The sequence below is a fragment of the Pongo abelii genome, chromosome 8 (assembly GCF_028885655.2).
Source record: "Pongo abelii isolate AG06213 chromosome 8, NHGRI_mPonAbe1-v2.0_pri, whole genome shotgun sequence".
NCBI lineage: Eukaryota > Metazoa > Chordata > Mammalia > Primates > Hominidae > Pongo > Pongo abelii.
In genome coordinates, this window is record NC_071993.2 from 49,605,557 (window position 1) to 49,631,801 (window position 26,245).

Genomic DNA, 26,245 nt, shown 5'->3' on the forward strand with positions numbered 1-26,245 from the left:
ACGCATGCTTGTGTTCTTATAAAATTTTATTTATGGACACTGAAATTTGGATTTTGTATAATTTTTACATATATGTGTCCCAAAATATTCTTTTGATTTTTTCCTAACCATTTGAAAATGTAAAAAATGTAACAACCATTCCTGGTTCCTGTACAGAATGGGGCAGGCCAGATTTGGCTGTGAATTGCTTGCCAACTCCTGCCCGTTCTTACACCTGAATGTGGGTGGTCATCCTGCCCTCTGGTCTTTGCCCTGCATTTCCTCTTAAGCCCTTCTCCGCTCTTCTTAAAATCACTGCCCCTAAGATGCAAACCTGGACATCTAACTCTAGTGCTTACTTCACCTCTTTATTGGCTCCCTGTTACCCACAACTGTGATCTTGAAGTGGTGGGTTCGAGATATACCTTAGGGAGTGCTTAAGAAAATCAGTACACTTGAGGCTGAGCGTGGTGGCTCACGCCTGTAAGCCCAGCACTTGAGGTCAGGAGTTTGAGACCAGCCTGGCCAACATGGTAAAACCCCGTCTCTACTAAAAATACAAAAAAAAAAAAAAAAAAAAAAAAGCTGGGTATGGTGATGCGCTCCTGTAATCTCATCTACGCAGGAGGCTGAGGCAGGAGAATCACTTGGACCTGGGAGGCGGAGGTTGCAGTGAGCTGAGATCACACCACTGCACTCCAGCCTGGGCAGCAGAGTGAGACTCCATCTCAAAAAAAAAAAAAAGAAAAAATCAGCACGCTGGAAGAAAATACTAGCATAGCTGTTTACATTATTTACACTCACAAAAAAGAAACTTTATAATACATATGTTTAACTTACGATAAAATATTTAGGGAAAGTAATTCATCCCAAATTACTTATAATCATCTAGCTCTTGATTTTGCTTCTGCATCTGTATCTTAATATAGCTCTATCCTTTCACCAACAAACAGTACTATTTGTAGTTCTATTAACCTGCCCTGTGTTTTCAGTGTCCCCAGGCTTTTTTTTTTTGCTTTGTCTTTGGCCCATAATACATTGTTATTATTATTATTAGAGATGGAGTCTTGCTCTGTCTCCCAGTTTGGAGTACGATGGCATGATCTCAGCTCACTGCAACCTCCGCCTCCCAGGTTAAAGCGATTCTCCCACCTCAGCCTCCTGAGTAGCTGGGATTACAGGTGTATGCCACCACACCCAGCTAATTTTTGTAGTTTTAGTAGAGATGGGGTTTCACCATGTTGGCCAGGCTGGTCTTCAGTTCCTGACCTCAGGTGATCTGCCTGCCTGGGGCTCTCAATGTGCTGGGATTACAGGTGTGAGCCACCGTGCCCAGCCCCATGATACATTATTGACGTGTGAGGACTCAATGCTTTAATTTCGTAAGGTAGCAAAACAGAATTGAACACTTTCCCGGGTGTGGCCATTACCTTTTAGATTCTTCTTGCATTTATTCTGCAAAACCTTATTGCAGACATATTTTTTAACTATGTCTTTCAATGATATAATTAACCCTTTGAGAGCAGTGTTTTAAAGTATTAATTTTTATATCCCCAGAACATGAGACAGTTCCAGCACATTGGGGAACTTTAGATTTTTTTTTCTCACAAATCAATAAATTAATACATGGTTAGGGTACTTTTGTGATTTGTTCTCCCACAGGATATAATGCCAAATAAAGGACAGAGTAGGTATGCTGTGTGACATTTTTTCTTTGGGAGTCAACAGTGAACATGACAAGATATTAGATCCCAAACATTGCATAGTGTTTGTTGTAGTCACTGTAAAATGAACACAGATGTACTTTTTCAGGGATCAGTGTCGCTCAAGGATGTGACTGTGGCCTTCACCCAGGAGGAGTGGCAGCATCTGGGCCCTATTGAGAGGACCCTGTACATGAATGCAATGCTGGAGAACTACAGCCTCCTCATCTCAGTGGGTAAGGATTGTGTTTTATATACTTCAAATAGCATTCATTTCTTTTTTAGCAGTTGATATACGTGATCTTTTATAGAGATGAATTATTTTTAGGGTTGAAATTTAGGGTTCAAAGGAGACCCTGGGCTATAGGTATGAGGTGACCTTTTTTGGTCACTGGAAACTTTTTTCCCCTCTCCTAGTGAAAAGCTTAAATGGAACTATTGACTACAGCTCCTAAAACTGCACCTTTTTCTTCAGAAGCCTTGAAGCTATAAGCCTGGCTGAGTCCTGAGTCATTTCTCATTCACAGGGTATTGCATTAGCAAGCCAAAGGTGGTCTTCAAGTTGGAGCAAGGAGAGGAGGCATGGATATTAGAGGAAGAGTCCTCAAACCAAAGCCACTTTGGTGAGTAGTGAGTACCTACCCACTGTAAGCCTAGTGAGATTGGTCCCTGTCCATTCAGGTGTCTGCTCTTTGCTATTTTAAAGGAATTTTATATTTCATTTCATTTATTTATTTATTTTTTGGGTTACAAACAACTGAAATTTATTTCTCCCAGTTTTGGGGGCTAGAAGTCCAAGACCAGGGTGCTAGCATGGTCAGATTCTGGTGAGGGCTCTCTTCCAGGTTGCGGACTGCCAATGTCACGTTACGTCCTCACATAGTGGAGAGAGAGAGCTAGAGAGCTCTTTGGGGGTCTTTTTTTAAGACTTTTAGGTTCAGTGGGGTACATGTGAAGGTTTCTTTACATAGGTAAACTCGTGTCATGGGGGAATTTTATTTTTTAGAGGCACCACTGTAAAAGTGGCCTAGAATAATCGGTCTGTTTTCCTTAGATACATATAATACACTTCCAAGTAATGACCTCATAGCTGAGTGTTCTTGGGTTTTCACTTGAATTTTTTAGACAGAGTTATTATTCTCAGCATTTACAAAAATCTAATTCTTGCCTATCTCATTTTAGATCTTTTTCTTATTTACTCCCTTTCTATTGTCTTCTTTTAATTGTGTATCATTTATTCATTCAACAAGTATGAAGTTTTTTATTAATTTACATGCCAGTTAGGTTTACAGCTGGGGATAGACCTGTGGAAAATATAATGATCCTACTGTGAGGAAGTTTATACTTTTGTTTTGGAGGAGAGTAAAATGTGGTGTGATATTTTAGCAAATGTTTTTAAACCCCTTTGGGGTCAAAATCAGAACACAAATTTTAATGATGTGAGGGAGAATGTGAGCCATGTAGTTTCTGAATATTCTAGGCATTGGAGGATTTTGAGCAAAGAAGTGACGGGATCTGACTCACCTCTCTCTGGCTTCCATGAAAAGAACATGCCAGCTGAGGGGTGGCAGACTGGGGAGCAGGCAGCAATAAATCCTGCAATGGCCCGCAACAGTGATGGCGCCTGTACTAGCTCAGTAGCGTTAGAGAGGTCATGTGAAGGGTTTCGTTTCTGGATGTTTGTTGAATGTGTTCTCCAAACAGGATTTGTTAGATTGGTTTTGGAGTATAAGAAAAAGTGGTGTTTGATACGTAAGAGGTATATAGGCTGGGCGCGGTGGCTCACGCCTGTAATCCCAGCACTTTGGGAGGCCGAGGCGGGTGGATCATGAGGTCAGGAGATCGAGACCATCCTGGCCAACACGGTGAAACCCCATCTCTACTAAAAATACAAAAAATTAGCTGGGTGTGGTGTCAGGCACCTGTAGTCCCAGCTATTCCGGAGGCTGAGGCAGGAGAATGGCGTGAACCTGGGAGGCAGAGCTTGCAGTGAGCCGAGATCACACCACTGCACTCCAGCCTGGGCGACAGAGGGAGACTCCGTCTCAAAAAAAAAAAAAAGATATATATATATGTATATGGAGAGAGAGAGAGAGAGAGAGAGACATCTCTTATGTCACACAGCATACCTACTCTGTCCTGTATTTGGTATTTTATATATATATATATATATATATATATATATTTTTTTTTTTTTTTTTTTTTTTTTGAGTTGGAGTCTCACTCTGTTGCCCAGGCTGGAGTGCAGTGGCATGATCTCGGCTCACTGCAACTTTCGCCTCCCGGGTTCAAGTGATCCTCCTGCCTCAGCCTCCCAAGTAGTTGGGATTATAGCTGTGTTGCCACCATGCCAGCTAATTTTTGTATTTTTAGTAGAGACTGGGTTTTGCCACGGTGGCCAGGCTGGTCACGAACTCATGACTCAAGTGATCTGCCCACCTCGGCCTCCCAAAGTGCTGGGAATACATGCGTGAGCCACCGTGCCCAGTCCATAGAGATATAATTTATTGAGTTGGCGAAAAATGGGACGCAATAGTGCTGGGAGGAAATTGATAAGAATGTAGGTAAATCTAGGCTAGGTGTGATGGCTCACACCTGTAATCCCAAGCACTTTGGGAGGCCTAGGCCGGTGGATCACGAGGTCAGGAGATTGAGACCATCCTGGCTAACACGGAGAAACCCTGTCTCTACTAAAAATACAAAAAATTAGCCGGATGTAGTGGCGGGCGCCTGTAGTCCCAGCAACTCGGGAGGTTGAGGCAGGAGAATGGCGTGAACCTGGGAGGTGGAGCTTGTAGTGAGCCGAGATCGCGCCACTGCACTCTAGCCTGGGCAACACAGCGAGACTCCGTCTCAAAAAAAAAAAAAAAAAGATTGTAGGTAAATCTAAAGAAACATTTTCTTTGGTGAGTAATACTTGTTGCGTGTAAAAAGGATAAAACATAATACTGAAAAATAGCACATAGGTCAGTTAGCAGTTAGACTTCTGTTCTAAAATGTTTGTTTTTCTGAAGATACGTTAAGAAATATGCATGGTGAAATTTAATGAACAAATGCTAAAATAAGCAAAACACTATCACTTTCAAACCTGCAAATGAGAGAAAGTGGAAAATTAAAACCAACCATTGTAAACAAATTGAATCAGACCCAAAAAGGGTAATAAAGTACTGGAGAGTAAAGAGTGGTAAGTGTGGAACACATAAAAGCTGCGCCCCCGACCAAAAAAATAAAGAAACGGCCAGATATTTTAATAATTACAGGAAGTGAAAATTGCCTAAATTCTCCTGATAAAAGACAAAGATAAGTTGGATTTTGAGGGGTTTTTTTTGTTATTTTATTTTATTTTATTTGTTTGGAGACAGAGTCCTATTCTGATGCCCAGGCTGGAGTGCAGTGGTGTGATTACAGCTCACTCAAGCCTTGACCTTCTAGGCTCAAGCGATCTGCCCACCTCAGCCTCCCAGAAATTCGAGACCAGCCTGGGCACATGGCAAAACCCCATTTCTATAAAAAATACAAAAATTAGCCAGGCAAAGTGCCATACATCTGTAGTCCCATCTACTTGTGAGGCTGAGGTGGAAGGATCTCGTGAGCCTGGGCAGTCAAGGCCGCAGTGAGCAGAGGTTGCGCTGTCACACTCCAACTTGGGTGATGGAGTGAGACCCTGTCTCAAAAAAAAAAAAAAAAAAAAAGAAAAAAAGTTGTCTGCAGAGAGATGATTAAAAATACTCTGAGTATATAGCAAGTTGGCAAATGTAAGATCAATGTATATAATCTGTTGTCTTTCTAAGCACTAGTCATCTATTTCATTTTATTTTATTTTTTTGTTGAGACAGTCTCACTCTGTTGCCCATGCTGGAGTGCAATGGTGCGGTCTCGGTTCACTGCAACCTCCGCCTCCCAGGTTCAAGTGATTCTCCTGCCTCAGCCTCCTGAGTAGCTGGGATTACAGGCATGCACCACCACGCCTGGCTAATTTTTGTATTTTTAGTAAAGATGGGATTTCACCAGGCTGATCTCGAGCTCCTGACCTCAGATGATCCGCCTGCCTCGGCCTCCCAAAGTGTTGGGATTACAGGCATCAGCCACCCTGCCTGGCTTCATCTTTATATTTTTTTAGAGACAAGGTCTCACTATGTTGCCCAGGCTGGTCTTGAACTCCTGAGCTCAAGTGATCCTTTCACCTAGCCCTTCCAAAGTGCTAGGATTACAGGCATGAGCCACCACGCCTGGCCACACCAGTCATCTTTAGAAAACATGATTCAGGTTTGAGTGCAGGAGATCAAGGCTGTAGTGAGCTATGATCATACCACTGCACTCCAGTCTGGGTGACAGAGTGAGACCCTGTCTCAAAAAAACAAACAAAAAACAACCCCCCACCCCCGGCCCCAATTCAAAGAATTTAAACCGTTTGCAATAACAAGGCCTTTATTTTTAATTTTTTTTGAGACAAGATCTTGCTCAGTCACCCAGGCTGGAGTGCAGTGGTGCAATCTCAGCTCACTGCAACCTCTGCCTCCCGGGCTCAACTGATCCTCCCACCTCAGCCTCCTGAGTAGCTGGGACCACAGGCACACACCACCATGCCCAGCTAATTTTTTTTTTTTTTTTGTATTTTTGTGGAGACGGGGTTTCATCTTGTTGCCAGGCTGGTCCTGAACTTCTGGACTCAAGCGATTCTCTCGCCTTGGACTCCCAAAGTGTTGGAAATACAGACATGAGCCACTGGGCCTGGCCAGCAAGGCCTTTAATGGAGAAAACAAGAAAAGTATATTGAAAAGCATTAAAGGAAACATAAATATGGAGATAAGGAACACCTAATAATATCTTGAAGTTGTCACACTCTCTGAATTTACCTGTAGATTCAGCATACAGTTATGCCTTGCTTAGTGACAAGGATACACTCTGGGATATGTTAGGCAACTTCATTGTTGTGCAAACATCATAGAGTGTGTACTTACACAAACCTAGGTGGTATAGCCTACCACACATCTAGACTATATGATATAGCCTGTTGCTCCTGGGCTATAAACCTGTACAGCATGTTACTGTATGGAATACTGTAGACAATTGTAACACAATGGTAAGTATTTATGTATGTAAACATAGAAAAGGTACAGTAAAAATATAGTATAAAAGATGAAAAAAATGGTATACCTGTATAGGCACTTACCATGCATGGATCTTGGAGGTCTGAAAGTTTCTCTGCATGAGTCAATGGGTGAGTGGTGAGTGAGTGTGAAGGCCTAGTATGTTATTGTACACTACTGTAGGCTTTATAAACACTATACACTTAGGCTACAATGTTTACAAAAAATATTTTTCTTCAACAATATATTAATTTTAGTTTACTGTAACTTTTTTCCTTTACAAACTTTTAACTTTTCTAGGCCAGGCGCAGTGGCTCATGCCCGTAATCCTAGTACTTTGGGAGGCTGAGGTGGGCAGATCACCTGAGGTCAGGAATTCGAGACCAGCCTGGTCAACATGGCGAAACCCCGTCTCTACTGAAAATACAAAAATTAGCCGGGCGTGGTGGCATGTGCTTGTAGTCCCAGCTACTTGGGAGGCTGAGGCAGGAGAATCTTTTGAACCCAGGAGGTGGAGAGGTTGCAGTGAGCTGAGATAGTGCCACTGCACTCCAGCTTGGGCAACAGAGAGAGACTCTGTCTCAAAAAAAAAAAAACAAAAAAAAAACACAAAACCTTTTAACTTTCCTTTTTTTTTTTTTCTTTCCAGACAGGGTCTTGCTCTGTCACTCAGGCTGGAGTACAATGGTGCAGTCACCATTTACAATAGCATTAAAAAAATTAAGATACTTCAGAGTATATTTAACCAAATGAAGCAAGACTTGTACACTGAAACTATAAAACATTGTTGAAAGAAACTAAATACTACAACGTATGGCGATTCCTCAAGGATCTAGAACTAGAAATACCATTTGACCCAGCCATCCCAAAGGATTATAAATCATGCTGCTATAAAGACACATGCACACGTATGTTTATTGCGGCACTATTCACAATAGCAAAGACTTGGAACCAACCCAAATGTCCATCAATGATAGACTGGATTAAGAAAATGTGGCACATATACACCATGGAATACTATGCAGCCATAAAAAAGGATGAGTTCATGTCTTTTGTAGGGACATGGATGAAGCTGGAAACCATCATTCTCAGCAAACTATCGCAAGAACAGAAAACCAAACACCGCATGTTCTCACTCTTAGGTGGGAATTGAACAATGAGAACACTTGGACACAGGAAGGGGAACATCACACACTGGGGCCTGTCGTGGGGTGGCGGGAGGTTGGAGGGATAGCATCAGGAGATATACCTAATGTAAATGATGAGTTAATGGGTGCAGCACACCAACATGGCACACGTATACGTATGTAACAAACCTGCACATTGTGCACATGTACCCTAGAACTTTAAGTATAATAATAAAAAAAAGAAACTAAATACCTAAATAACTCATTATTCACGTTTGTGCTGGTGCTGTTCTAAATCTACTGCACTGACAGTCCTAAAAAGTATAGCACATACAACGATGTATCATACATAATACTTGATGATGATAATAAATGCCTATGTTACTGGTTTATGTATTTACTATACATTTTATCATTATTTCAGAGTTTACGTCTCCTACTTATTTAAAAAAGGGCAGGCCAGGTGCAGTGGCTCATGCCTGTAATACCAGCACTTTGCGGGGCCGAGCTGGGTGAATCACTTGAGCCTAGGTATTCAAGACCAGCTTGGGCAACATAGTGAGACCCCATCTCTACAGGAAATATAAAAATCAACCAGATGTGGTGGCACATGCCTGTAGTCTCAGCTACTCAAGAGGCGGAGATGGGAGGATCTCTTGAGCCTGGGAGTCAAGGCTGCAATAAACTGTGATTGTAGCACTGCATCTAGCCTGGTGGACAGTGAGACCCTGTCTCAAAAAAAAAAAAAAAGGTGGCTGTAAAACAGCTGCAGACAGTCTCTTCAAGAGGTATTCCAGAAGGCACTGTTATCATAGAGATGGCAACTTTATGTGTGTGTTAATTGCCCTTGAAGACCCTCCAGCTGGAACAAGATGTGGAGGTGGAAGACAGTGAGAATGATGATCCTGACCCTGTGTAGGCCTGGGCTAATGTGTATGTGTGTGTCTTAGTTTTTAACAAAACATTTAAAAAGTAAAAATAAACAAATAGATATATAGATAGAAAAAAGCTTGGAGAATAAGGATATAAAGAAACTGTTTTTGTACAGCTATACAATGATTACAAAAGAGTCAAAATGTTAAAAAAATTAAAAAGTTTATAAAGTAAAAAGTGTTACGGTAAACTATTATTGAAGAAAGAAAAACTATTTTAAAAATAAAGTTAGTGTAGCCCAAGTGTACAATGTTTATAAAGTCTAGAGTAATAGTACTGTTCTAGGGCTTCTCATTCAATCACCATTCACTGACTCACCCAGAGTAACTTCTAGTCCTGCAAGCTCCATTCATGGTAAGTGCCCTATACAGGTGTGCCATTTTTTAGTCTTTTTGTTTATTTGTTTTGAGACAAGTTCTCTCTCTGTCATCCAGGGTGGAGTACAGTGGCATGATCCTGGCTCACTGTAGCCTCGACTTCCTGGGCTCAATTGATCCTCCCACCTCAGCCTCCCAAATAGCTGGGACTACAAGGCATGCACCACCATGCCCAGCTAATTTTTGTATTTTTCTGTAGAGAAGGGTTTCACCATGTTGCCCAGGCTGGTCTCAAGCGATCCACCTGCCTCTACCTCCTGGGATTACAGGTGTGAGCCACTGTGCTTCAGCCTTTTTATCTTTAACGCTGTATACTTACTATACCTTTTCTATGTTTAGACACACAAATACTTACCATTGTGTTACACTTGCCTACAGTATTCAGTATAGTCACATGCTATACAGGTTTGTAGCGTAGGAGCAATAGGCCATATCATATAGCCTAGGTGTGTAGTAGCTATACCATTTAGGTTTTTGTAAACATATCTAATGACATATTTCTCAGAAATGTGTCACTGTCATTAAGTGACACATGATTGTACATTTAAATTGATTATTGATAATGAAGGATTTATGCCATTGTGGTTTTTGTTTTGTATATGTCTTATATATTTTTTGTTCCTAAGTTCCTCCTTTACTGGCTTATGTGTTAGATACATGTTTTCTTTCTTTCTTTCTTTTTTTTTTTTTTTTGAGGCGGAGTCTTGCACTGTTGCCCGAGCTGGAGTGCAATGACGCGATCTCGGCTCACTGCAACCTCTGCCTCCCAGGTTCAAGCGATTCTCCTGCCTCAGCTTCCCAAGTAGCTGGAATTGCAGGTGTCTGCCACCATGCCTGGCTAATTTTTTGTATTTTTTAGTAGAGATGGGGTTTCACTATGTTGGCCAGGCTGGTCGTGAACTCCTGACCTCGTGATCCACCCGCCTCAGCCTCCCAAAGTGCTGGGATTACAGGCGTGAGCCACCGTGCCCGGCACATGCTTTCTTACGTATCATTTTGAATTCTTTTTCATTTCTTTTACGAAATAACTTTTTTAGTGGTTGCTATGGGGATTACAGTTAACATCTTAATTTATACCACTCTAGTTTGTGTTGTTGTTGTTGTTGTTGTTTTTTTTTTTGGAGACAGTGTTGCCCAGGCTGGAGTGCAGTGGCACAATCTTGGCTCCCTGCAACCTCTGCCTCCTGGAGTCAAGCAATTCTCATGCCTCAGCCTCCTGAGTAGCTGGGACTATAGGCACCTGCCACCATGCCTGGCTAATTTTTTGTATTTTAGTAGAGACTGGGTTTCACATGTTGCCAAAGGTGGTCTCAAACTCCTGAGCTCAGGCATTCTGCCCACCTAAGCCTCCCAAAGTGCTGGGATTACAGGCGTGAGTCGCTGCACCCAGCCTGCTTGTTGCTGTTTTTTAAAGAGATGGAGTATTGCTGTGTTGCTCAAGCTGGAGTGCAGTGGCTATTCACAGGAACAGTCATAGTGCACTGTGACCTTGAACTCCTGGGCTCAAGCATTCCTCCTGCCTCAGCCTCCCTAATAGCTGGGATTATAGGCATGCAGCACCATGCTTGGCGTTACCACTCTGGTTTGAATGAATACCAACTTGATATTTATAGTATACAAAAATTTTTCTCCTATGTAGCTCTGTCCCCGTGAAGTTATTATGTCACATTTACATTTTTTTTTTTGTTTGAGACAGAGTCTTACTCTGTCACCTAGACTAGAGTTCAGTGGCGTGATCTTGGCTCACTGCAACCTCTGCCTCCCGGTTTCAAGTGATTCTCCTGCCTCAGCCTCCTGAGTAGCTGGGATTACAGGTGTGCGCCACCACGCCCAGCTAATTTTTGTATTTTTAGTAGAGACGGGGTTTCACCGTGTTAGTCAGGCTGGTCTTGAACTCCTGACCTTGTGGTCTGCCCGCTTCGGCCTCCCAAAGTGCTGAGATTACAGGTGTGAGCCACCACGCCTGGTCCATAATTACATTTTTATACAATGTTTGCTCATCAACGTTGTCTTGTAATTACTGTTTTATGTTTTATTCATTTTCTTTGAGATGGAGTTTTATTCTTGTCATGCAGGCTGAGTGCAGTGGTGTGATCTCGGCTCACTGCAACCTCTGCCTCCCAGGTTCAAGCAATTCTCCTGCCTCAGCCTCCTGAGTAGCTGGGATTACAGATGCCCGCCACCATGCCCAGCTAATTTCTGTATTTTTAGTAGAGACAGGATTTCACCATGTTGGCCAGCTGGTCTTGAACTTCTGATCTCAAGTGATCCACCCGCATCAGCCTCCTAAAGTACTGGGATTACAGGCGTGAGCCATCACACCCAGCCCGTTTTACGTTTTTTAAATCACATAGAAAAGAGGATTTCCGTTGTCAAAAATGCATGAATAGCGACTTTTATGTTTGCCTGTGTGATTACCTTTACCAGTGTTCCTTTCCTTTTCATTTGGATTTGAGTTACTGCCTGGTGTACTTTCACTTTGCCGTGAAGGATTTTTAGCATTTCTTGTCAGGAACATTTACTCATGATGGAGTAGCCACAGTTCTACTCCCCACTTTGCTCCTGTAGATGAAGTCCCTGAGCCAAAAAACCTTCCTTATCAAAAGGACCAGGCCCAGGCCCGGCTCTGTGGCTCACGCCTATAATCCCAGCACTTTGGGAGGTCAAGGTGGGAGGATTGCTTGAGCCCAGGAGTTCAAGACCAGCTTGGGTAACATAGTGAGACTTTGTCTCTACAAAAAATTGAAAAATTAATAGGGCATGCACACCTGTAGTCCCAGCTACTTGGGAGGCTGAGGCAGGATGATCACTTGGGCCCAGGAGGTTGAGGCTACAGTGAGCTGTGATAATGCCACTGCACTCCAGCCTGGATGACAGATTGAGACCTCGTCTCTAAAATAAAATAAAATAAATAAAATCAAATCCAGGCACAGTTCCTGCTTATCCCTGAGTAGTACGTTTCAGTTTCCTGCCAGCTCTCAGAATTAAACCAGACAATTGCATCCTCCTACAGGAACTAGGGGCATAAAGCTCTCTTGATAGTGAAAAGCCTGCCTCCCAAAGCCCTTGGTTGTTCACTTATTCCCGAGTGAAATATCTCTGTGGTCTTGCCTGTTGCAGTGCCCTCCTCTCCTGGGCCATAAGTACAAGTGACTGATAAATGCTGTCAAAATCACCTATGAGGTGTTGAGTATGCTTCAGCCATCCCACGACCCAAGGGTAGGAATTCCTTCCTCACCCACAGGGTGAAGAGGAGGGGATGACAATTGGCATCATGAACAGGATGGTCCCAGGGCCCCTGGTGAGCTGTAATTAACTGTTCTTGGCAGATAACTGGCTCCATGATACAGCAAAGGCTGCCTGGGCCCAAACTGGCCATTGCTGGTGGGCTTGTGCTTTGGCCTTCATTGTTTTCACTTCTTCCCATCCTAGGTAGATCTCACCTCCAACATGAGGATTGTTATTTGACTGTACAGTGGCATATTGTGCTCTTGGGTTTGATGTGTTCATAGGTGGTTTCTGAGGCTCCCTCCCATAGAGGCAGCAACAACACAGCACCCTAACCAGTTGGTGCTTGAGTTCAGCTTACCACGAGTCAGGCCAGATCTCTTTTGTTGCTGTGTCTACTCTGTGAACCATCACTGGCTACTTGGGGGAGCTATACAGATGTTATTTGTGATTGTGCACCCACCCCCTGGGACAGATCCGCCCTTCCTGAGGTTAGTGGAAAGGAAGAAAGAAGACCACCACTCCACGGAGAGTTAAACATGGCACCATGGATGTCTAGTGAGTGTTTTTCAGGCAAGAGTAGTGGCCTTGCCTGGCACTTGTGCTGTTGCTTCCCCTGCTTCTGTTCAGCGTGCTCTCCTGGTGTCTAAGAGCATGAAGGTGCAAATCCGTTGTAGCCCACAGCCCAGGGGCTGATGAAAAAATAGAAGGAGCATTTGGTACCAGCCTCTCCCGCTGGAGGATGTAGCTCAACTGCTTTCCCCATGCAAAACCCCTAGCCAGTGCACCTGGGCTTTGCTTAGTATGGCTGCTTACCAAGAAGCCAGAGGGCTAAGCTTGTAATGGTACAGCCTGTTGGCTCCCACCTGGGCCATAAACAAAATGACCTTCCTGGATGTGGATCCTAACCCTGGAGATATTGATTGGCCCTCCCTGTCAGAAGAGGCAGCTGCCTACAAGGTGGGCCATTGGGCCCCTGAACCTTTCCCTGTTCTTACCCAGAAGGTCCACATGGTGATGGGACAGTGACTGAAATGGAAAGCTGCAACTTATTGTGGCTAGAAATCTAAAATATTGTTTGGTAATTTATATATAGACAGCAATAAAAAAGCCCGTGTCATGGAAAAGGTGGGACTGTTGCTAAGGATAGTTTCAGTCCACCCACCACTAGGCCACGGGCATTGCAGATTTCCACTGCAGTACTTTGCTGCCTGAGCCTCCATTGCAAGAAAAATCCTCCTCTGTAGGGTCATAGGGAAAAGCCACCCTATGGCACCCTGTGGCATTGTGAGGGGGTTAATTCAAACCCAGCTTAAGCCTGAGGTTCTTAAACCCTGTGAACCAAGCATTGCCTTGCAGGGAAGGAGGAGGCCTCTCACTCTGATGATAATGATTTGAGGCTCTCTGGAGAAAGAAATCTATAAATATGAGCAGAATAAAAAGAACTTCCCCTCCTTGTCTGTATGTTTTTAGGGGAGTTTCTGAATACAAAATAGAGACTAAATAAGTATACCTCACCTTAACTGTTGTCTCTCCCAGATGCCCCATGGTCATAGCACTTACGACCTTAAAATGTACCATGGTGGACATGGAATCAGTGAGCAATAAATTAAAATGATGTCATTGGCACTTAACAACTTGGCTTAATGAAAAGAGACCTTGTGAAAACCACAGTTAAAATAATATCGGGCTGGGTACGGTGGCTCATGCCTGTAATCCCAGCACTTTGGGAGGCCGAGGCGGGTGGATCACCCGAGGTCAGGAGTTGGAGACCAGCCTGGCCAACGTGGCGAAATCCTGTCTCTACTAAAAATACAAAAATACAAAAAACAAAAACAAACAAACAAAAAAACTGGCCAGGTGTGGTGGTGCATGCCTGTAATCCCAGCTACTTGGGAGGCTGAGGCAGGAGAATCGTTTGAACCCGGGAGGCGGAGGTTGTAGTGAGCTAAGATTGCACCACTGCACTTCAGCCTGGGTGACAAGAGTGAAACTACATCTCAAAATAAATAAATAAAAAAAAATAAAAATAAGTAAAATAGTTAATATGGCCAATGTAAATTAAAACAGGGCCTTCAAGAATTAAGGCTGGGCACAGTGGCTCCCAGCATTTCAAGAGGCTGAGGCAGGCAGATTGCTTGAACTCAGGAGTTCAAGACCAGCTGGGGCACATGACAAAACCCTCTCTGTACTAAAAATACAAAAATTAGCTGGGCATGGTGGTGCACACCTGTAATCCCAGCTACTCGGGTGGCTGAGGCGTGAGAATCACTTGAACACAGGAGGTGGAGGTTGCAGTGAGTCAAGATTGCACTACTGCACTCCAGCCTGGGTGACAGAGCAAGACTCTGTCCAAAAAAAAAAAAAGAATTGAAACTTGTATGAAGGGGTGGTTATCCCACTGCACCTGCATTTAACAGCCAAACTTGGCCTCTTTAACCTGGAAAGCATGAATGTGAATAGTGCCTCATGGTGGATTACTGGAACCTTGAGGTCCTCAGACCTGATACCCAATATTATTGAAGTTACTGACTCTATCTAATAAGCAACTGGTAAATTGGTAAATATTTTCCTATTATAGATTTGGCTTGTATTACGGTTCTCTAGAGGGACAGAACTAATGGAATATATATAATATACATATATATATATATATATAAAATATGGGAGTTTATTAAGGATTAACTCACACAAACACAAGGTCCCACAACACGCCATCTGCAAGCTGAGGAGCAAGGAGAACCAGTCCAAGTTCCAAAACTGAAGGATTGGAGTCCAATGTTTGAGGGCAGGAAGCATCCAGCATGAGAGAAAGATGTAGGCGGGGAGGCTAGGCCAGTCTCTCTTTTCACATTTTTCTGCCTATATATATTCTAGCCTTACTCTCATCTGATTAGATTGTGCCCACCCAGATTAAGGTGGGTTTGCCTTTCCCAGCCCACTGACTCAAATGTTAATCTTCTTTGGCAACCCCCTCACAGACATGCCCAGGATCAATACTTTGTATCCTTCAATCCAATTAAGTTGACACTCAGTATTAACCATCACAAGTCCACCCGTTGTCAAGTTGAACCCATACACATCTCCTGAGATCATACATAATCTTCAAATAAAGACAATAATAAGGTCATAATTATGCCTAACATAATACAACTGTCCTTCATACAATGGGAAACGTACCAATTCCCAACCCAAATACTATTACATAAAGTTAACAATACATAAATGCTGATGTGAAGTCAATAAATCTTATGTCACATGATAAAGGGAAAGGAAATAAAATGAAGTTTTTTTTAGTACAAGTATATATATGCACAAACATGTTCTTAACAAAAGAGGGAGGAAATATGACAATTACAGTCCTCGTTTCTGCAGCTGGTCACATGGTCATAGCTGGTATTGATGACTACCTTCATCTACTACCCATTCTGTATTCCCTTTGCCTTCAGCAAGCACCTCAGTAGGTCATGGTTTTTTTCCTGGTGGAGTGACCCAAACCTTCATTCCTGAAGGGTCTGGGTCATTTGTAGTCCTGGCTGGATTGGGCTGTTGTAGTTTCCCATTGACCTAATTACAGCACTTGGTAATACCAAAAGACACCCTAATGGATCTCCTGTATTCCATGCATACTCTTCCTTTCCTCCATTGTGGAGTAGTAGACCGATTCCATCTTGATAGTCCGGGACAACCTCCTCAGGCAAGACTGTAACTCCCTTATTTTTTTGTTTTTTTTGAGAAGGAGTCTCACTCTGTCACCCAGGCTGGAGTGCAATGGCATGATCTCGGTTCACTGCAACCTCTGCCTTCTGGGTTCAAGCAATTCTCCTGCCTCAGCCTCCTGAGTAGCTGGCATTACAGGCATATGCCACCATGCCTGGCTAATTTTTGTATTTTTAGTAGAGACAGGGTTTCACCATGTTGGTCAGGCTGGTCTCGAACTCCTGACCTCATGATCCGCCCGCCTTGGCCTCCCAAAGTGCTGGGATTATAGGTGTGAGCCGCCGTGCCGGGCCCTGTAACTCCCTTCTTAGCCTGTTCGCTTAAAGGTAGAAGAAGCCCAAAGTGTCCAGGTGGCAATCTTCCAGTTTAATGGAATTGTTGGGTCTCCTGGTGGCAGTGTTCCTCCCTATGGAACTAAGACCTCTAGGCCAGCAGAATGTGATGTTGCAGGAACAGGAAGCAAAAATTTTGCTTGTGGAACACTAGGGGTGATGGTAAGTGGTGCTACTTTCACTTCCACCCCTTGATTCCTGGACCCATGAATCCTGGCTTTGGGAGAAATAGTACCATATATTGGAAGCTGATTCAGAGCATACACAGCCTTCTGGAGAACTTTGCCCCAGCCTTGCAAAATATTGTCACCTAGTTGGTGTTATATTTGTGACTTCAAAAGGCCATTCCACTGTTCTGTCAATCCAGCTGCTTCAGGATGATGGGGAACATGGTAAGATGAGTCAATTCCATGAGCATGAGCCCACTGCGGCACTTTTTTAGCCATAAAGTAAGCACCTTGGTTAGAGGACATGCTGTATGGAATACTGTGATGGTGGATAAGGCATTCTGTGAGTCCACAGATGGTAGCCTTGGCAGAAGCATTGCATGCAGGATAGGCAAACCCATATCTGGAGTAAGTGTCTATTCCAATGACAACAAACCTCTGCCCATTCCATGATGGAAGAGGTCCAATATAATCAACCTGCCACCAGGTAGCTGGCTGGTCACCTGAGGAATGGTGCCATATCAAGGGCTCAGTGTTGGTCTCTGCTGCTGGCAAATAGGGCACTCATCAGTGGCCACAGCCAGGTCAGCCTTGGTGAGTGGAAGTCCATGTTGCTGAGCCCATACATAACCTCCATTCTTGCCACCATGGCCACTTTGTTCATGGGCCCATTACGCGACGACAGGGGTGGCTGAGGAAAGAGGCTGAGTGCTGTCCACAGAACGGGTCATCCTATCCACTTGATTATTAAAATCCTCCTCTGCTGAGGTCACCTGTTGGTGAGCACTCACATGGGATACAAATATCTTCACAGTTTTTGACCACTGAGAGAGATCCAGCTACACACCTCTTTCCCAAATTTGTCACCAGTTTTCCAGTAATGCTCCTTCCAAGTCCCTGACCATCCAGCCAAACCATTGGCTACAGCCCATGAATCAATATATAATCGCACATCTGGCCATTTCTCCTTCCATGTAAAGTGCACAACCAGGTGCACTGCTCAACGTTCTGCCCACTGGGAAGATTTCCGTTCACCACTGTCCTTCAGAGATGTCCTAGAAAGGGGCCGTAGTGCTTCAGCTGTCCACTTTCAGGTGATGCCTGCATATCATGCAGAACCATCTGTGAACCAGGCCCTAGTCTTCTCTTCCTCTGTCCACTGATCATAGGGAACTCCCCATGAGGCCATCGGTGCAGGCTGGGGGAGAGAAGGCAGGGTGGCAGGAGTGGAGACCATGGGCATTTGAACCACTTCTTCATGTAACTCACTTGTGCCTTCAGGACCTGCTCGAGCCTGATCACGTATATACGACTTCCATTTGATGATGGAATGCTGCTGCGCATGACCCACTTTATGGCTATATGAGTCAGAAAGCACCCAGTTCATAATAGGCAGTTCAGGTTGCCAGGTGACTTGATGACCCATAGTCAAACCTTCAGTTTCCACCAGAGCCCAGTAATAGGCCAAGAACTGTCTCTCATAAGGAGGGTAGTTACCTGCAGAAGATGGCAGGGCCTTGCTCCAAAATCCTAGAAGCTTCCATTGTGATTCACCTATGGGTGAATTTGGGGGCCTGCTAAAGGCTCCAAACAGCATCCCTGTCTGCCACTGACACCTCCAGCACCATTGGATCTGTTGGGTCATATGGCCCAAGTGGCAGAGCAGCTTGCACAGCAGCCTGGACCTATTGCAGAGCATTCTCCTGTTCTGGACCCCACTCAAAACTGACAGCCTTTCAGGTCACTTGATAAATGGGCTGGAGTAACACACCCAAATGAGGAATGCGCTGCCTCCAAAATCCAAATAGGCCCACTAGGCATTGTGCCTCTTTCTTGGTTGAAGGAGGGGTCAAATGCAGCAACTTATTCTTCACCTTAGAAGGAATATCTCAACAGGCCCCACACCACTGGACCCCTAGAAATTTTACTGAGGTAGAAGTTCCCTGAATTTAAGTCGATTTTATTTCCCATCCTCTGGCACACAAATGTCTCACCAGTAAGTCCAGTGTGTTTGCTACTTCTTGCTCACTGGATCCAGTCAGCATAATGTCATCAATATAATGGACCAGTGTGATATCTTGCAGAAGCAAAAAGTGATCAAGGTGTCTCCAAATAAGAAAAAGCGATCAAGATGCTTCCGAATAAGATTATGACACAAAGCCAGAGAATTGATATACCCTGGAGGTAGGACAGTAAAGGTATATTGCTGGCCTTGGCAGCTGAAGGCAAATTGCTTCTGGTGGGCCTTATAGACAGGAATGGAGGAAAAGACATTTGCCAAGACAATGGCTGCATACCATCTACCAGGAAATGTGCTAATTTGCTCAAGCAATGAAACCACATCTGGTACAGCAGCTGCAACTGGGGTCACCACTTTGTTAAGCTTACAATAATCCGTGGTCATTCTCCAAGATCTGTCTTCTGCACAGGCCAAATGGGAGAGCTGAATGGGGATGTGGTGGGAATCACCACCCCAGCGTCTTTCAAGTCCTTGATGGTAGCACTAATCTCCACAATCTCTCCAGGGAGGGATGTGATATTGTTTTTGATTTACTATTCTTCTAGGTAAAGGCAGCTCTAATGGCTTTCATTTGGCCTTTACCACTGTAATAGCCCTTATTCTACCAGTCAGGGAGCCAATATGGGAGTTCTGCCAGCTGCTAAGTATGACTATGCCAATTATGCATTCTGGCACTCAGGAAATGACCACAGGATAAGTCCAGGGACCCACTGGACCCACTGTAAGTTGGGCCTGAGCTAAAATTTCATTAATTACCTGATCTCCATAAGCCCCTACTTTAACTGGAGGACCAGTGATGTTTTGGGTCCCCTGGAATCGTTAGCTCAGAGCCAGTGTACAGCAGTACCCGAAATGTCTGATCATTTCACTTTCCCCAGTGAACAGTTACCCTGGTAAAAGGTTGGAGGTCTCCTTGTGGAAGGATGGGAGAAAGAGTCACTACATAAATTGTCGGTAATGTAGTAGGGTCCTTCCTCAAAGGGACCTGGTCTCCCCTTCATTCAAGGGGTTCTGGATCTGTAAACTGGCTCAAGTCTGGAAATTGATTGAGGGGTTGTGATTCTCTATTTTGTTTTTTTGTTTGTTTTTGTTGTTTGTTTTTGAGATAGAGTCTCCCTCTGTCATTCAGGCTGGAATGCATTGGTGTGATCTCGGCTCACTGCAACCTCCACTTCCTGGGTTCAAGCAATTCTCCAGCCTCAGCCTCCTGAGTAGCTGGGATTACAGGTTTGTGCCACCATGCCTGGCTAATTTTTGTATTTTTAGTAGAGATGGGGTTTCACCATGTTGGCTAGGCTGGTCTTGAACTCCTGACCTCAGGTGATCCACCTGCCTTGGCCTCCCAAAGTGCTGGGATTATAGGCATGAGCCACTGTGCTGGCTGATTCTCTGTTTTTATAATTCGAATTAGACTTTTGTCCTTTTGACTTAGAAATTTGCTGCTTATATAAATTAAGTAGGTATGCAGTAGGCTTCCTATCACTTTCACTTGTAGGAACATCATGATTAGCCAATGCTAGAGCTCTACATTAGTCAGACTCTTCTGATTGCCACTTTGCCTCTGCTGTCCATTACAGTAGCCACGCCCACCTTGCCTTTGATGGTTGAGTGCTGCCACTTGGCCACTGCCACCTCGGGATCCAATTATTCCCATTGTATTTAAATTTTGTAGTTGAGTGTCTGCTGTTCCCACTGTTAGATCTGACATACAGAGAAGAGCAATTAGAGGGCTCTCCAAAGATGCAGGTGTTGCCCTCACAAATCTGTTTCACAAGGCATTGGTCAAGGGTATATCTTCTGGACCCTCCCAGCTGGGATGAGTAGGTCTAAAGTGACTAATCCACTCCACCATCCCAATCTCCCTAAGCCTTTGTATCCCTTCCTCTACATTAAACCAAGGGAGATGAGGCATTTCCAACTTGCTCACAGTGGATAATCTTCTAATCTGTATTTTAGCTAACCAAGCAAATAAACTATTAGAACCTTTTTTAACTACCCAAGTGGCAACATTAAATGCAGAGTCCCTACTTAGTGGACTCAAATCAATAAATTCAGCCTGATCAAACTCTATGTTCTTTCCACCATTATCTCACACCCTTAATATCCATTCCTGTGTCTGTTCTGCAGATTTATTTATATGAATTAGAAAACTCAAGCAGTTCTTTTTGAGTGTAGTGCACACTCTCAACCTCACCTGTAGGGGCCCATTGGGACTTTAGTTATAGGTCTAGAAGCAAACGGGTGTTGGGTGTGGCTCCTGAAGAAAATCAACATTATCTTGCCTGGCAACCATCACCATTGCCTCAGGCAGCACAGGATTTATCTCCTCAGACAAAGGTGGAAAGGCTGATGGCAGCATGGGTCAGGGAGGGGATGTTGCCACTACCGGGGATGGGGAAGCTGTTTCTTCTGGCAAAAAAGATTCATCAGAGTTTACAAACTCAGTGTCCTCAGCTTCATCGGGGTCCTCCCACAAGTCACCATTCCAAGTTGCAGGTCCTCTTCTTTTCCAATCAATGCCCTTACTTTTGCAATAGATACTCAGTGAGGCTGTGCATTCACCTTTTGTTGCAGATCAGCCACTCTCATGGTAAGAGCTTGTGTCTGTTTTTCCACAATTTTTGCTCTTTCTCTACAGAAGATAAGACTCACTCAGGGCAATCTTAGCAGATTTGAGTCTCAGTATCTGCTTCTGAAGCTGGGAGAGAGAATCCCTGAGTTCATTTTCTTTTTTAAATTTTGACGGAGTCTCGCTCGGCCGCCAGGCTGGAGTGCAGCGGTGCAATCTCGGCTCACTGCAACCTCCGCCTCCTGGGTTCAAGTGATTCCCCTGCCTCAGCTTCTTGAGTAGCTGGGACTACAGGAGTGCGCCACCACACCCATCTAATTTTTTTTTTTTTTGTGTGTGTGTGTATTTTAGTAGAGGGGATTTCACCATGTTGGCCAGGATGGTCTTGATCTCCTGACCTCATGATCTGCCCACTTTGGCCTCTCAAAGTGCTGGGATTATAGGTGTAAGCCACCACGCCCAGCCTAGTTCATCATTTTCTTTCACCACTTTGTCCACTGAATGTAGGAGCAACCAACCAGCTTCATTATGTTCCTTGGTTCTCCACATATGGTCAAAGGTATTATATATAGGGTTACTAAACTCCTTGCCTGTCACAAGCAATGAATCAGGAGTGTCAAATGCGTTTATTTTGCATAACTATCTAAACAGTTCATGCCAAGGACTATCAGTGTTTTTCATGCTATTAGAAGTAGAGTCCTTGGCATTTTTGGGTCTAATCATAGCAAGCAGCCAACTCCAGAAACTCCAAAACCAATGAAAGAACTTCATACTGAATATTCTCTTCCTCTAGAACCATTCCTAGTACCAAAATCTGTATTAGGGTTCTCTAGAGGGACAGAATAATGGAATATGTGTATTTGTGTGTGTGTATATATATATATGCACACACATACATATATATATGTATAGAGGGGTTTATTAAGTCTTAACTCACATCATCACAAGGTCCCACAATAGGCTGTCTGCATGCTGAGGGGCAAGGAGAGCCAGTCCAAATTCCAAAACTGAGGAGTCCAACGTTTGAGGGCAGGAAACATCCAGCATGGGAGAAAGATGTAGGCTGGGAGGCTAGGCCAGTCTTTTTCACGTTTTTCTGCCTGCTTATATTCTAGTCATGCTGGCAGCTGATTAGATTGTGCCCCACCCAGATTAAAGGTATGTCTGCCTTTCCCAGCCCACTGACTCAAATGTTAACCTCCTTTGGCAACACACTCACTGATACACTCAGGATCAATACTTTGTATCCTTCAATCCAATTGTTGACACCTGGTATTAACCATCACACGGCTAATGTGCTCTGTTCAGAGCCTATTTCAACAGCCTCTAGGCCGTAGTTTTCCTTCATCTCTAAAGGGACACAGTATGCCTCTACCAGGTTATCCATGGGGTACCGTAGCAGCCTTGTCATCACATAGTCTTTGTAGGCAAGATCTCAACTGCATCCAAATTCCTCTAAGAGGACAACTATCATATTACATTGATGACATCTTCTGAGAAGATACTTTCGACACACTAATTCAGGACATACAAGTACTGAAAAAGGAGCACACAAAAAGTGGTCTCCACACATTGTGTGAGGGGTCTTGCCACCTCTGTTAAATTCCTGAAAGTTATTTGGTAATCTGAGGGCCATTTCATCCCTGAGACCATCAAGAAGCAGCTATTGACTTTCTCAGTACACACAATGTTAATACAAATATCTTTCAGTCCTCTTTGAGATCTAGAGGTGACATATTCCTCATTTACAAGTTTTACTTAATTTCACTGATGCTGTGACTTGCAAGTTGGCCCACCTTGGATGGATTCCCTTCAACAAAAGGCTTTAGAATCTGTCCACATTGCAATATGACAGGAATCCCATGAGTCTCCTCAAAGACTCCTTTACCATAGGGGCTTTAGCAGCCTACTCTCATAACTCATGATGGCCACAAATTGCCCATGAGCCCCTGATGCAAGAAACTGCCCTCTTTGACATTGCACTGTACATCATTAGAGCAGCAACTGTTGGTCACATACTGGGGTCTCTTGGGAATAGAGGCTTTTACAGGTCCTGAGCTTGTGACCCTCCATACCAGCTGCTCATTGTTCCTTGGGTCACAGAAGCAGGGCCCTGCAAGTTTGGCACAGCTACCAAAACCTCCTTGATGTAGGATGGAGCCACACCCGAGCCCTCTGGCATACTCCATCTGTGGGAAGGGTGGCTTTCTTTGTTCTCAGTCTCTTGGAAAATACCATGGTACTGGAGGAGGTCCTTGGCTACCTGAGGATCCCTGTGAGATTAACTGAACAGAAATAGGAGTTTCTAGACTATACATGCTGGAGCTCAGTGGAATGTTGCTGTTTTCCATCCTTTATTCAGGATGCTCCTGACCAAGGGTCAGCACAAGTGGCCACTTTCAGGCAGTCGTCCTAGCACTGGATGTCCTAAACCTGGCCAAAAAATGATGCTGTCAGTACATTTTTAGGCCATTGCCTAAGAGTTGCCCCCTTTGGGGTAAAGATCTCTGGGAATCTCTTGCCTCACAGATACCCAGAATATAAATCAAAGTAACAGGTGTCAAGGCCACAATACAGGACCTCACCTGAACACACCTTTCTGACCAGACATTACTGATAGTGACCAAGGCACTTCACAGAATACACAGTGGTGAGCTTTTGGAAAAGGCATTCAATGAAAGTTCTACCTCCCATCTAGGCCCCAAGCAGCTGGTTTAGTTGGGAGTTCTCTGATTTAAGTTACAAAGGAGCAAATGTATACCCTGCTGTGTATCACTATTGCTACAGACAGTGATTGAATTTATGTCCCCTAGGTATAGCACTTCCTATGCCAGTGCCACACAGGTTCCCAGACTGTCTTCGTTGGCCATAAAGAGGGGGACACCTCTAAAGTTTATGTTTTTGATGACCATCTTGCCATATTGCCCCTTTCTGTCAACTTAATCTTGAAGTGCTTATCCACCTCTTGTCTGCCCTGCTCAGACCATCATACTCTGTTCCTGGAATGAAGCCTGGCACACAATTGTCCCATAAAAACATATCTATTAGATGGATGGATGGTGATTCCCAGGGCTCTTCTATGCATCTTCAGAAACTACCCTATGGACCTTCTGTTCTCTCTTACAGCAATTCTCTCAAAACGTTATTCACAACTCTCTTATACATTCTCAAGACTTAAAGCTTATGATTCTCAAATTTTATCACTCTCTCACTTGTCCCATTTGCTCTAGAGCCCTACAGTATTTTACCTACTTACGTTAAATTCTTCTTGGGTTTTAATTCTAACTTTCTCAATACAGCAAAAGCTAAAAAGTAAAATTATATCTCACAAATCTTAAATTTTCACTTCATATTTTTAATTCATCACTTGACATTTTTAATTCATTAGGTCTACTATAACCGACAAAAATGAAATCACATTAAATCTTCTAGCTCTCTCAAAAAATTTTTTTTGAGATGGGGTCTTGCTGTGCTGCCCCGGCTGGTCCTGGACTCCCGGGCTCAAATGTTTCTTCTGCCTTAGCCTCCTGAGTGGCTGGGATTACAAGTGTGAGCCACCATACGTTATCACACTCTTAACGTTGTTTTGCAGTTCTTGTTTCACTTTTATAAAGTGTCTTCAAAATACCTTCTTATTCTTACTTTCTACTGACATCACCCACAAGCAGACCCACATATTTATTATGATCTTGCTCTGATTAATCTAATTCATGATAGAATTAGACTTAAAATGTAAAACTTCAAACTTCTGATTTACCTTGTTATTAGCCTGGCAGGATAAATCTATGATTTCTCTCCTCTTACCTAACACCTAAAATGTAAGTTTTTTTTGTTTTTTTTTTTTGAGATGGAGTCTTGCTCTGTTGCCCAGGCCAGAGTGCACTGGTGTGATCTTGGCTCACTAGAAGCTCCACCTCCCAGGTTCAGGCATTTCTCCTGCCTCAGCCTCCCAAGCAGCTGGGACTACAGGCGCCTGCCACCACACCCAGCTAATTTTTGTATTTTTAGTAGAAACGGAGTTTTACCATATTGGCCAGGCTGGTCTCAAACACCTGACCTTGCGATCCACCTATCTTGGCCTCCCAAAGTGCTGGGATTACAGGCGTGAGCCACTGTGCCTGGCCTAAAATGTCAGTTCTTTAACAAGCCTCATATGTGGCCACATTTAGCCTGACCAAATTTATTTTTCTCTGTTGCCCCAAATCCTGCCTAACTCCATTTGGTAAAGTCACCTAGATGTCTTTCAAACATGTAGTGCTCCTTACCTTGTTTGCCCTTTTCATTCTAGCGTGTATCTTTCCTGTCCAGATGGTTAAATGAATGAATAAGTGAAAAGTGGTTAAAGCAGTGCCTTGCATAGACAATAAAGTCTTATTGCTGTTGTTCTTGTTACATACATTTTAGGTTAGAGCTGAAGTTTGCTAATTTTTTGTGTGTGAAACATCCATTAGCTGCATTATTCATGTACACAAAATGACTGTGTGTTAATCTAATATTAGATTATCTAATACCTGATTGTCTGATACCTGACCAGATTAAGTTCTTGACTAGTTTTTTTTTTCCAATTAAATTTTTCTACCCCCAGAGAGAAAGATCCCTCTTTTACTCTTCTTTCCTTTACATGTTCCTTCCTAACATGCAGTAGATATTTCTTTGTTGATTGTATAGCCTGGGTTGTGAGTACTCTTTTATATTTATTCACACAGAAAACCAAGGAACTCTTTTTAAGTAGATATGCTAAGGTGAAAATATTCAGCTTGATTATTGGGTGTAAATTGGCAAGAAGTTTAAGGTTTGTTTTTTGAAATAGCTTTCCAAGAAATTGTGATGCATCCAACTTACTAGTATGTGTCCACTGATTTACTACTCATTCAGATAATTTAAAAGAAATCAGAGATAGAGCAACACCTGCTAGGACCTTAGGGTGCATTTGTGGCAAAAGAAAAAAACCAGCATGAAATATTTTAAAGTTAAACAGTTAGAAAGAAATATTTGTTATA

At 43.5% G+C, this 26,245-nt stretch overlaps 1 protein-coding gene across 4 annotated transcripts in view; it reads left to right on the forward strand.

The window, feature by feature from the left end:
• Positions 1-26,245, forward strand: part of ZNF487 (zinc finger protein 487) — an 86,091-nt gene that overhangs the window by 54,239 nt on the left and 5,607 nt on the right. For 3 of the 4 annotated variants that reach the window (XM_054523281.2, XM_054523276.2, XM_054523277.2), the window contains 3 exons: positions 1,792-1,918; positions 2,210-2,305; positions 7,422-8,149. The gene's annotated coding sequence lies outside the window, so the exon portion shown is untranslated. Of the gene's footprint in view, positions 1-1,791; positions 1,919-2,209; positions 2,306-7,421; positions 8,150-26,245 lie in introns of those variants that run through there. The other variant, XM_054523278.2, reaches the window with a different exon arrangement.